Raw genomic sequence first — 13,607 nt, forward strand, 5'->3', positions numbered from 1 at the left:
GCATGAAGGCGCCCCCGTCCTCAGGCGGACCCGGGCGGGTGGGCGATCGGCCCTCCAGGAATCGCGACCGAGGCAGGAGGTCTCCTGGGCGTCTGCACGGCGAGCTTCGGGCGCTGAGCGCGACGGGACAGGCTGGGGTCCGAGGGCAGCGTGAGTTTGGGGAGGAGAGCAGGGGCTAGGGAGAGAAGGTGCTGGGGGTGGCCGGGCGGCGGCGCGCCGGCTGCTAGGCGTCTGCACTGAAGCCCGGGCCGCTGCTTCTCCGCCGCACTAGCCCTGGACTGGTTTTATAGCCCCAGGATCAAGCCGGCGTTGCTGAGCAGCCGGCGTCAGCCCCCACGTGGGAAGCCGACCCTCCCCCGCCCCTTGCACCTCCCCTCCACGGGTCTAGCGCCCTCACCCAGCGCGGGACCCACTGGAACCCTGCCCCACTGGTGAGACGGGCCCTTTGGGGAGGCGGATACCCTGAGCGAGGGATTTAAAGGGCGTGCCCGGGGAGTGCCTGCTGGGAATTGGCCAAGCATCTCTGGGCGCGCCGAGCAGAACACATTGGGCACCCGGGAGTGGCCACATCGAGCTGAGTGGGACTTGGGAGGAAAGGGTGTTGAGGTCCCCTGGATGAATCGGGAGAAGCAATTGCCGGTACAGGTCGCATCCGGAGCAACCCCGCCCTGGGCCGGGCCACACTTTTCCTGCAAGTGCTCCTGGCGGCGGGGCGAGTGGAGCTGGTGAGAGGAAGGCGCACGTTCGGATCCAACCCCTTTGGCGGAAAGGGAGGCAACACCCACGCGGAGTGGGCTCCGCCAGAGTTAGGAGCTCCACTGTGCGGAGAAACGGCCATTTGTGGTTCCAGCTGCAGAGCGGCTGCGAGACCTGAGCAGCCTGGGTCTGAACCGGCGCCCCCTAGACCACGGTGAGGAGGGGTCCTAGAGCGGAGGCGGCGCGTGGCGGCAGCGCGAGGGCGCACTGACACCTGCCGGCCGCACGCCGGCACCGCTGCCAGTCTACGCGGACGTCGGAGCCTACTCTCGTCCCTGAGACTGCCTTCTCTCATATCAGGGCAAGTTTGGGTCCATGCTCGGGGACAGAGAACCCAGATTTTTTATTGCACTTTGTCATGTTGCAGAAATCTTCCTAACGCATACACTCTTGTGTGGCTACCCTCTCCCCGGCGAGAGTGAAGCTTGGGCTGATGAAGACACATCAGAAGAGGGCTCTGCAGGCATCAGAGCCCAGAGCTGGCAGCCCACCCTGCCAGTACAGGGCAACCCACGCTTCCCGCAGATCCCGGAGGCCTGGATCCTGCCTGACTGGTTGCTCTGCTCTGGTCTTCTCTGAACCATTGTGTCTTTGTTGAGGCCGAAAGCTAGACTTCTCCCCCCACCACATCCGCATTTCAGATGCACGCACACCAGTCTTTCAGTAAGACGAGGATGCTGACCAAAAGAAGAGAGAATGTTTTCCAGGTTCCATCTGATAGAAATAGCATGGAGAGGGGGTGAGTGCAGTGTTCCTCTGCATGCTCGGTGTCCTGAGATAGATTTTAACGGTTGCTAGAGTACCGGCTTGTATTGTGTTATCTGCACTTTTCAAATAAACAGTAGGCAGTTTAAGGGCAAGGCCCAGGAGGATGGAAACTGTCAGCAGGAGAGAGATTAGACCTAAAGAAAAGTTATCTTATTTAAGGGCCTACTAAACCAAAATACCTTATGTAGTCAATCAAGCTGGAAGTTCTAAGGATGGAACAGATTGCTTCTCTGCCCAGCAGGGTTCAGGCTCAGGACTGAGGACTAAATTAAGGATCTTGAGCATCAAGGCTGAGCATCACCTTCAACACCAGCTGATGTCTACAGCCTCTGCCAGTGATACAGGCCAGTGATACAGTAATCAATGTGGTTGCTCTTATTGTAGATAGTCCTGAAGTCTGTGCTTTTCAAAGTATTTCACAGGTGTCTCCTGCAATCATTCCTCCAATTGGATGACCTCCCTTTCCAGATTTAATTCTGAAGAGCCTTTCTAATCCCCTTTTCTGGAGCACCTGAAGAAAGTTAAGGCACTCTTTCCTCCCTCTGTTAAATCTATTTTCCATCTTCTAACCAAGTCTCAGCTCTGTATGTCCTGAGAGAAGAGATTCAGAGAGATTGCATGAGACTCAGTTGGAAATGTGGTCACGCTCACCTTTGCACAGAAACTAAGAGCCCCAGACCTCAAGTATGAATGCTAAGAGAGACAAATATCAAAGCCCATGGCAATCTGGGCTTCACTGCGTTGTTCACAGACCTTAGGGCCCGAGTTTTCATAGACCATCACCGCCTATCTCCACACCAGCTGCTGACACACATCTCTCCTTCCCATCTCATTTCAGAAGCAAAAAGGGAAATGAAAATAGAGGCCACAGGGCTTTCTTTTCTTGGAATCTCTGCTGCTAGCCTGTGTATAACATCTCATGTCACATTTTCTTAAATGCTTCCCAAACAGCCAGTCAGCTTCTTAATTCCTGGGTTTGGAGTCTTTTCTCCTAAAATGGAAACAGGTTTTTCAAGGAGCTAGGGTCTTGGAGGCCAATTCAGGACAATTATTAATAATAATGATAGCTGTCTTTTGTTGAGTTCCTAGTACACAACATGTCTAAGGCTAGCTACAGAGCCTCTTCATATGCAGAGTTCTTCCTCTTCACATATGTGTTTGTCTCTCCGTTGTGTCCGACTCTTTGCGACCCCATGAGCTGTAGCCTGCCAGGCTCCTCTGTCCATGGAATTCTCCAGGCAAGAATACTGGAATGGGTTGCCATTCCCTTCTCCAGGGGATCTTCCTAACCCAGGCATCAAACCTGGGTCTCCCACATTGCAGGCAGATTCTTTACCGTCTGAGCCACCAGGGTAACACATGTATCTATCACTAAATGCTCTAGCTCCTTAGTTTGACACTCAGTGTCAGTATCTCTGAGCTTTAAAAGGCTATGTGGATGCTATTAGTTTTTTGATAGAAGATTTAGTGCTGTGCTTGCTTAGTGAGACAGCACTGAGCAGAGAGAGATCCACAAAGACAATAATTTCTATCCAAGCCTGTATATCTGCATTGCTTGGGAAGGTGAAAAAGACTTACTAGTGCTCCACCAAGGTAATTTTGATTCATCAGGGCTGTGATGGAATGCAGACTGTGTATTTTAACAAACCTCCTTGGGAGATGCTAACATGCACACTCAGTGAAGATTCACTGCTCTAAGTAATAAATAATAAATCTCACTGGGGGCAGGAGAGATGAGCAGTTGCCTTGGTGGGGGCATAAAGGTGGTGTCTAAGGAAGGCAGAGCTGCTAAGGATGGGCTCCAGATTGAGAATAACTGTCCTAGTTCTTCTGGGTCAGCTAAGAGGGTGTCATATTCTTCCAGGAACCAGAGGCATCAGGAAGTTGGCATTTCTGGCCTAAGGAGAAGTCTAGGGCACACAAATGGAGGTCCACTATTATTTCTACTATTAATAAAAATACATACTACAGAGGATCTGAATAGACAATTTTCCAAAGACGGCATACAAAATGGGCAACAGACACATGAAAAAATGCTCAACATCACTAATCATCAGAGAAATGCAAATCAAAACTACATTGACTATCACCTCACACTGGTCAGAATGCCATTCTCCAAGTCTACAAACAACAAATGCTAGAGAGAATATCTAAAAAAGGGGATCTTCCTACACTGTTGGCAGGAATGGAAATTGGTACAACCACAATGGAGAACAGCAAGGAGGCTCCTTAAAAAGTTAAAATAGGACTACCATATGACCTTGCAATCCCACTCCTGAGCATATATCTGGAAAAAAAACAAACAAACATAATTTGAAAAGATAATGTACCCGTGTTCATTGCAGTGCTATTTACAATAGCCAGGACATGGAAGCAACATAAATGTCCATCAGCAGAGGAATGGATGAAGATGTGGTGCATAAATATAGTGGACTATTACTCAGACATAGAAAAGAATGAAATAATGCCATTTGCAGAAACATGGATGGACCTAGAGATTATCATACTAAGTGAAGTTAAGTCAGGAAAAGGAAAAACATCATTTGATATCACGTATCACTTACCTGTGGAATCTAATTTTTTTAATCATATAAATGAACTTATTTACAAAACAGAAACAGAAAAAAAAAAAAAAAAAGCTTGTGGTTACCAAAGGGGAAATGTGGGTGGGGAGGGGATAAATTATGTGTATTAACATACACATATTACTAGTTAACTAGTGTGAAATAAAAAACATAGATGCTCTCATTTTATATCTCTAGCTCTACCTCCCTTTCTATCTATATTTTCTTCTGAAAAGGAACACATAAGTACTGGAAGATGGTCTATTTATGACTACCAGCCAGGCAAATTACCAATACATGTAATTTAGCTTATACTAAATTATCTGTTTGTCCTGGAATTACATCTATAATTAAAGTGCCAGGTAATATTAAAATTCTTGTGTGTGTGCATGTGTGTTCAGTCATTCAGTCGCATCTGACTCTCTGCAACCCCGTGGACTGTAGCCCACACCAGGCTCCTCTGTCCATGGAATTCTCCAGGCACAAATACTGGAGTGGGTTGCCATTTCCTCCTCCAGGGGATCTTTCCAACCCAGGGATCAAACCTGCATCTCCCATGTCTCTTGTATTGCAGACAGATTCTTTACCACTGAGCCATGGGGGACTTCATCTAAAAAGAGCCAGAAAACTGGATTGGAGATGATATTAATAGCTTATTACTATTTTTTGAAGACTAAGAAAAAACTACATCCTCATTAGCTTGGACTCCTGCTGCTGCTAAGTCGCTTCAGTCATGTCCAACTCTGTGCGACCCCATAGACAGCAGCCCACCAGGCTCCCCCGTCCCTGGGATTCTCCAGGCAAGAACACTGGAGTGGGTTGCCATTTCCTTCTCCAATGCATGAAAGTGAAAAGTGAAAGAAGTCGCTCAGTCGTGTCTGACTCTTAGCGACCCCATGGACTGCAGCCCACCAGGCTCCCCCATCCATGAGATTCTCAGGGCAAGAGTACTGGAGTGGGGTGCCATTGCCTTCTCCGACTCCTAGGCTCTCACAAATCGAAGTTCAGACACACAAACACAGGCCACACACCCATGCATATGGGCCATATGGGCACACACTCACCCATCTGAACATGATGAGCAGGTGGGGAACACAGTGTTCCCATTGCCGCCCATGCCCCACACACAACTGGAACCAAATGCTGCGATCAGTTACTAACATCTGTCAAGTCACTGCATTGCTGACATGGTGGCGGGGAGGAGGGGCTGGCAGTCACTAGAAAAAAATCTATTGCTTCCTCTGAGCTATTATTTAATTCTTCCACTTTCTTGCTGCCAGTGCTGGAGCTCTTTGCAAGCACATTGTTCCTGAAGGTGAATGGAAGCCAAAAGAAAAGCATCACCTCCAAGAGTGTTGTTGGAAGGAGTGGCCTTATTTACCACCTTCCGTGTTTCTCATCACTGACTGTTAGATCCATTCTGCTATTCCCATGGAAAAAGTGTGAAGTCTGAGCATCACCTTCATCTTTTTTTTCCCCCCCCTAAGGTGCTAGCCCATCCTGCTCCCACCTGGAAGATGAAGCCAAGTGATTTCTGCCCCTACTGGGCCCTCGCCAAGACCCAAGATAATAGTCTGTGCCAGGATCACCTCTATCTTAAGAATGCCCAGAAAGTTTGGGCTCTCATCTGGATCTTTGCTGCTGCCGACCTTGCAAGAAAAATGTGTGCGTTTCCACTAAAACTTGACTGCTGAGGGTTGTGCACACATGAAACTTACCATTACCTCCTGAGTTTTCCAGGTCAGTCCTCGCAAATAAGGGCTCTTTCCCACCACATTCAGGTGAGTTGTCTTGCCTGCTTTGTCCAGAAGCATAAGAAAAAGCACGCTTGAATCAGTTATGGCCAGTGATGGTTATTTATGGCACATGGCTATTTATGGCACAACAGGTGAGCTAGAGCCTCTGGCCCTTGGGAATAATGGAGATATTTGTGACCAAACTTAATAACTTTTAAACTAACATTCATTAACCTAATTAAGTAAAGTGAATCGCCTTTCACATTTTCACAAAGAAACCATGGAAACCTCATGAACACACACATACACCACACACACACACACACTGTTTAAAAGGTAATCTGGTCATTCTGCTCCCTGGAAATGATTTCTTTTTTCCATTCTCCCTAGTTAATGATACCAGGAAAGCACAAGCTTTTCCCTCCTAAAGGGGCCCCTGCCTGCCAGCTCCAGGGAGTGAAGCCATTAGCAATTCAGGCTTTGGAGTAAGATAAACCTGGGCTCTGGTCCTACTTCTGTCACTTAATAACTGTATTAACTTACTTAACTTTCTGGACCTTGGTTTTCTCATACAGAAATGGGGAAAATAGTAATAAGCATCTCAGGCATGCTCTTAAGTGAATGTTTAATAAATGAATACCTGGAAAATATATAACACAATGTTCAGCATTTAATAGATGCTTTGTTGTTGTTCAGTCACTAAGTCATGTCTGACTCTTAGTGACCCCATGGACTGCAGCACACCAAGCTTCCCTAGATGCTTGACATACATTAAGTGTATTTGTTTATTTGGCAAAACTTTCTCCTTTATTAACCTGATTCTTCCTCAGACAGATACAAAGATATTTGAAGATCTGCCCCTTAAAGTTTGACAGTTAATAAATTGGTGTGAAAAATAAGAATTAAAAACTAAATAAAAGTAGGAAAATGTAACTTCACATTTTAACAGGTATTTATTCCTTTTTGTGTATGTAAACAGCCAGGAATGGGGAGAAAGTCCCTTGCCTTAAGACTATACCCAACTGAAAAGCTTCTGCACAGCAAAGAAAGCCATCAACAAAATGAAAAGGCAACCTACAGAATGGGAGAATATATTTGCAAATCATATATCTGATGAGGGGCTAATATGCAAAATATATAAAGAATCCATATAACTCAATCACAAAAATTTAAATAATCCAATTTTTTTTAATGTACAAAGGGGATAAATAGACATCTTTCCAAAGAAGACATGCAGATGACCAACAAGTATGAAGAAAGGTGCTCAAAATCACTAGTCATCAGGGAAATGCAAATCAAAGCTACAATGAGGTATAACCCCACACCTGTTACAATGACTGTTACCAAAAAGAAAAGAAAGGGAACTCTTGTGCACTGCTGATAGGAATGTAAATTGGTGCAGCCACTATGGAAAAAAGTATGAAGGTTCCTCAAAATATGAAAAGTCGAACTGCATACGATTCAACAGTGCTGCTTCTGAGTAAAACACTAACTCAAAAAGATGGGTGCACCCTCACATTCACTGCAGCATTATTTACAGAAGCAAGATATGGAAACAATCTGTGTCCATCAATAAATCAACGGATAAAAAAAAAAAAGTGGTATGTATATACCATGGACTACTACTCAGTCATAGAAAAATGAAAGAAATCTTGCCATTTGTGACAACATGGATGGACCCTTACACCGTTACACTAAGTCAAATATGTCAGACAGAGAAAGGCAAGTACCATATGATCTCACATATTCATGTGGAATCTAAAGAAAATTCAAGCAAACAAACAAAAACCAAGTGCATGGATACAGAGAACAGATTGGTGGTTGCCAGATGTGAGGAATAAGGGGTGAAAAAAACGGGTGAATGGCAAAGGGTACAAACTTGCAGTTAGAAAGTCAGTCCGTCATGATATGGAACTGGCACAAAAATAGAAATGTAGACCAATGGAGCAGGATAGAAAACCCAGAAAAAAACCCACGCACCTATGGTCAGTTAATCTGTGACAAAGGCAAGACTACACAATGTTGAAAAGACAGTCTTTTCAACAAACGATGCTGGGAAAACTGGACAGCTACATGTGAAAAAAAAAAAAAAAAAGAAATTAGATCATTCTTTGACATCATACATAAAAACAAGTTCAAAATGGATGAAAGACCTAAAGGTGACACTGGACACTTTAAAATTCCTAGAGGAAAACATAGGCAGAACACTCTCTGATATAAATCAGAGCAATATTTTTTTCAATCTGTCTCCCAGAAAAATGGAAATAAAAATAAACGGGGCCTACTTAAACTCAAAAGCTTTTGCACAGCAAAGAAATAATAAACAAAATGAAAAGACAACTCACAGGTTGGGAGAAAATGATGTGACATACAAGGGATTAGTCTCCAAAATTTACAAACAGCTCAGGATGCTTAGCTCATTTCACATGCAAGAAAGGTAATGCTCAAAATCTTTCAACCCAGGTTTCAGCCATATGTGGTGAACTGAACTTCCAGATGGTCAAGCTGGATTTAGAAAAGGCAGAGGAACCAGAGATCAAATTGCCAATATCTGTTGGATCATAGAAAAAGCAAGGGAATTACAGAAAAGCATCTACTCTGTTTCATTGACTACGCTAAAGCCTTCTGACTTTTCCAACAAACTGTGAAACATTCTTAGAGATGGGAATACCAGACCATCTTACCTGCCTAAGAGACCTGTATGCAGATCAAGAAGCAAGTCAGAACCAGACATGGAACAACAGACTGGTTGAAGATTGGTAAAGGAGTACATCAAGGCTGTATATTGTCACCCTGCTTATTTAACTTATATGCAGAGTACATCATGTGACATGCCTGGCTAGATGAAGCACAAGCTGGAATCAAGATTGCCGGGAGAAATGTCAATTAACATCAGATATGCGGATGACACCACCCTAATGACAGAAACTGAAAAGGAACTAAAGAGTCTCCTGATGAAGGTCAAAGAGGAGAGTCAAAGAGTTGGCTTAAAATTCAACATTCAAAAAACTAAGATCATGGCATCTAGTCCCAGCACTTCATGGCAAATAAAAATGGAAACAGTGGCAGATTCTATTATCTTAGGCTCCAAGATCACTGTAGACGATGACTGCAGCCATGAAATTCAAAGATGTTTGCTCCTTGGAAGAAAACCTATGACAAATCTAGACAATGTATTAAAAAACAGAGACATCGCTTTGCCAACAAAGGTCCATACAGTCAAAGCTATGGATTTTCTAGTGGTCATGGATAGATGTGAGTTCCTGCTGCTGCTGCTGCTGCGTCGCTTCAGTCGTGTCCAACTCTGTGTGGCTCTATAGACGGCAGCCCACCAGGCTCCTCTGATATTTAAAGTGTGTTTCTCATAGGCAACATATATTTGGTCTTTTTTAAATCTACTGTGACAATCGCTTTTCACTGGCAGCTGAAGTGATCACTGATATAGTTGAATATCTAACTTCACTACCATTTTTTTTTTTTGGTCTTCCATGCCTTTTATGCTTTGAATGGACCATTTTATGATTCCATATTCTCTTAACATATTAAGCATACATTTAACTTTTTTAGCTGTTCACCTACTGTTTGCAATGTTTATTTACAACTAATCCAAGTTCCCTTTCAAATAACACTTATCACTTAATGGGTAAGGCAACTGCTTTATAATAGAGTATTTCCAATTCCTCTCTCTCACCCCTTATATATAATATTGCTGCCATTCCTCTTATCCATAATCTAGTCTCCAAATATATTATTATTGGAACAATTATGTTAAATCAGTGAAGAAAAATGAAAGATTTTACCGTCATTTATTCCTTAATGCTCCTTTGTGTAGATTGTTTCTGACCTGTATTACTTTCCTTCTCCCTTAAGAATTTCTTTTAGTAATTCTTGCAGGGGAAGTACATTGGTGACAAATTCCCTAAATTTTAGTTTGTATAAATTTATTTCTTCTTTTGAATGATAATTTCAGATACTACATAACTCTTTTTTTTTTTTCTTCCTCTCAACACAGAAAGTATTTTATTCTACTCTCTTTTGAGAAATGCAAAAAAGCAAAATGGCTGCCTGAGGAGGCCTTACAAATAGCTGTGAAAAGAAGAAAAGGAAAGATATAAGCATCTGAATGCAGAATTCCAAAGAATAGCAAGGAGAGATAAGAAAGCCTTCCTCAGCGATCAATGCAAAGAAATAGAGGAAAACAACAGAATGGGAAAGACTAGAGATCTCGTCAAGAAAATTAGAGATACCAAGGGAACATTTCATGCAAAGACGGGCTCAATAAAGGACAGAAATGGTATGGACCTAACAAAAGCAGAAGATATTAAGAACAGGTGCCAAGAATACACAAAACTGTACAAAAAAGATCTTCACGACCCAGATAATCACGATGGTGTGATCACTCACCTAGAGCCAGACATCCTGGAATGTGAAGTCAAGTGGGCCTTAGGAAACATCACCATCAACAAAGCTAGTGGAGGTGATGGAATTCCAGTTGAGCTATTCCAAATCCTGAAAGATGATGCTGTGAAAGTGCTGCACTCAATATGCCAGCAAATTTGGAAAACTCAGCAGTGGCCACAGGACTGGAAAAGGTCAATTTTCATTCCAATCCCAAAGAAAGGCAATGGCAAAGAATGCTCAAACTACCGTACAACTGCACTCATCTCACACACTAGTAAAGTAATGCTCAAATTTCTCCAATCAGGCTTCAGCACTACGTGAACCGTGAACTTCCAGACGTTCAAGCTGGTTTTAGAAAAGGCAGAGGAACCAGAGATCAAATTGCCAACATCCGCTGCATCATGGAAAAAGCAAGAGAGTTCCAGAAAAACATCTATTTCTGCTTTATTGACTATGCCAAAGCCTTTGACTGTGTGGATCACAATAAACTGGAAAATTCTGAAAGAGATGGGAATACCAGACCACCTGACCTGCCTCTTGAGAAACCGGTATGCAGGTCAGAAAGCAACAGTTAGACTGGACATGGAACAGACTGGTTCCAAATAGGAAAAGGAGTTCGTCAAGGCTGTATATTGTCACCCTGCTTATTTAACTTATATGCAGAGTATATCATGAGAAACGCTGGGCTGGAAGAAGCACAAGCTGGAATCAAGATTGCTGGGAGAAATATCAAAACCTCAGATATGCAGATGACACCAACCTTATGGCAGAAAAGTGAAGAGGAACTAAAAAGCCTCTTGATGAAAGAGGAGAATGAAAAAGTTGGCTTAAAGCTCAACATTCAGAAAACTAAGATCATGGCATCTGGTCCCACCACTTCATGGGAAATAGATGGGGAAACAGTAGAAACCATGGCAGACTTTATTTTTTGGGGCTCCAAAATCACAGCAGATGGTGACTGCAGCCATGAAATTAAAAGATGCTTACTCCTTGGAAGGAAAGTTATGACCAACCTAGATAGCATATTCAAAAGCAGAGACATTACTTTGCCAACAAAGGTCCGTCTAGTCAAGGCTATGGTTTTTCCAGTGGTCACGTATGGATGTGAGAGTTGGACTGTGAAGCAAGCTGAGCGCCAAAGAATTGATGCTTTTGAACTGTGGTGTTGGAGAAGACTCTTGGGAGTCTGCAGGGAGATCCAACCAGTCCATTCTAAAGGAGATCAGTCCTGGGTGTTCTTTGGAAGGAATGATGCTAAAGCTAAAACTCCAATACTTTGGCCACCTCATGTGAAGAGTTGGCTCATTGGAAAAGACTCTGATGCTGGGAGAGATTGGGGGCAGGAAGAGAAGAGGATGACAGAGGATGAGATGGCTGGATGGTATCACCAACTCGACGGACATGAGTTCAAGTGAATTCCGGGAGTTAGTGATGGACAGGGAGGCCTGGCGTGCTGCGATTCATGGGGTCGCCAAGAGTTGGACACGACTGAGCAACTGAACTGACTGAAACTTTCCTGTGATCTCAATACTCTGAGACAAATCTAGTAAGAGTTGTTTCGCTTTGTATTTGTTGTTAGGACATAATGAAAACTTCCAAGTTCCTTACATGCAGGACCAGAAAACAGAATTTTGGTTGTTTTGTGTGTTTGTGTTTTATGGCATATATCAACCTCTAACAGAAGTTTTACTATGTTCACCACTTGCCTTACTCCACTAGAACACAAGTTTCATTTACTGTTTTTTTTTTCCCACTAATACACCCTGCACTTACATCAGTGACTAGTATGTTAGTGAGTACTCAAACATTTGTTGACCGAATGCCCACCATTTCTTCAAATCCAAGTCTAGGGTATAGAAAAACAAAGGAACTTGAATGCAGAATCCTCCGTCAACCACACCACAAAAAGTAACTATAAGAACTTTAGTTTTGATTTATACCTTGCAGGCTACCTGGATTCCAAGTGGTCTTGGAAGCAAATGAAATGTGGTTGCAACACCTGTCACTCCATTATTGCCTTGGATTCAATTAAACTTATCAGCATGGCTAGCCAGGAGGCCACCTTTCTTAGTTATTACTCACAGAGCTCCAAGCATTCAGCTCTCAGAAAGCTACATCTAGAAAGGGTAATGTGTTCACAGATAAGCATACAACATCACAAAGTCAACATGATTAAGAGTCAAAAGAACACTGTGTTAGTAGAGGTAGTCCCTAGTTCCACTGCAGTACATATTAGTTGACTTAACAACCTCTTTGGGTTTGGTTTATCTTTAAAATAGGTAATGTCTTACCTACCTGAAAGGGAATGATTCATGTAATTTCTCTGAACCCCCAACTCTAAAGCCATTAATCCTTTACTTTGTCCAAAACAAATATCTTGTAATATTCACCTAAGATCAATATGAAAGATTACCTATACAGAAACAGTATCTGTTAAGTATAAATTACACATTACAGACTTAAGTCTGGTACTTGGCTTGTGGTTTGTATCCTACATTTGGTTTAAAATGATGAGAAATGTGGGACTCAATCTAAATTGTTCAAAATTCTGACTTACAATATATGATTTTTCACATTAGTAGATTCTAATGGAGAAAAAAAAATGTTTAATTTGGCTTTCTTACACATTATAGACTTAAAGTCTGGCACTCTGTGGCTTGTATCCTGCATTTGGTTTAAAAAGATAAGAAAAGGAACTCAATCTAAACCGTTCAAAATTCTGTTATAATGTATGATTTTTCAAATTAGCAAATTCTTAGTGGAGGAAAGAAAATGTTTGCTTTGGCTTTCACCTGCTTAACTTGTGTAAATCAAGCCCTCACTTTACCAGCTTTCACTTGAGTAACCGATTTCAACTGGGACGGTGCAGATGATGTGGTTAATGGGGAGCTGAGTAGGAAAAATACCAACCAAGAAGTTAGAAGACCCGGGCCCTAATCAATGTTGACCTGACACTCACAATGTATAAGTCATTTAATTAATTACCTTGGATATTCCTTCATCTTGAAAATAAAGATAATGGAGTCAGATTTACATAAAAGCTAAAGAGCAGCAAGGGAATAATGAAATTAGCTTACTTAAAGTGACAACAAACTGATCCTTACACCCAAGTATAACCACAACCAAGGAAGTGGGAAACATGACTACCAATGTTATTAAGATACAGAAGCTGAATCCTTAATAAAATTGAATCCTCAATAAAATTTATAGCCCATGGAATTGTAGTAATTCAAATTATTTCAAGATTCACTGCTGGATAAATAATAGCAGACAAAAGTTATTTAACGGCCATGGCAGTTTGATGTAAGCAAAATCTTTTTGACATTAAAACTTGTTTTAAGGATTTCCCTTGAAAGAATTATTTTTATGTTTTAAAATATTT

This window comes from Bison bison, unplaced genomic scaffold, assembly GCF_000754665.1.
Source record: "Bison bison bison isolate TAMUID 2011002044 unplaced genomic scaffold, Bison_UMD1.0 scf7180017864456, whole genome shotgun sequence".
NCBI classification, from domain to species: domain Eukaryota; kingdom Metazoa; phylum Chordata; class Mammalia; order Artiodactyla; family Bovidae; genus Bison; species Bison bison.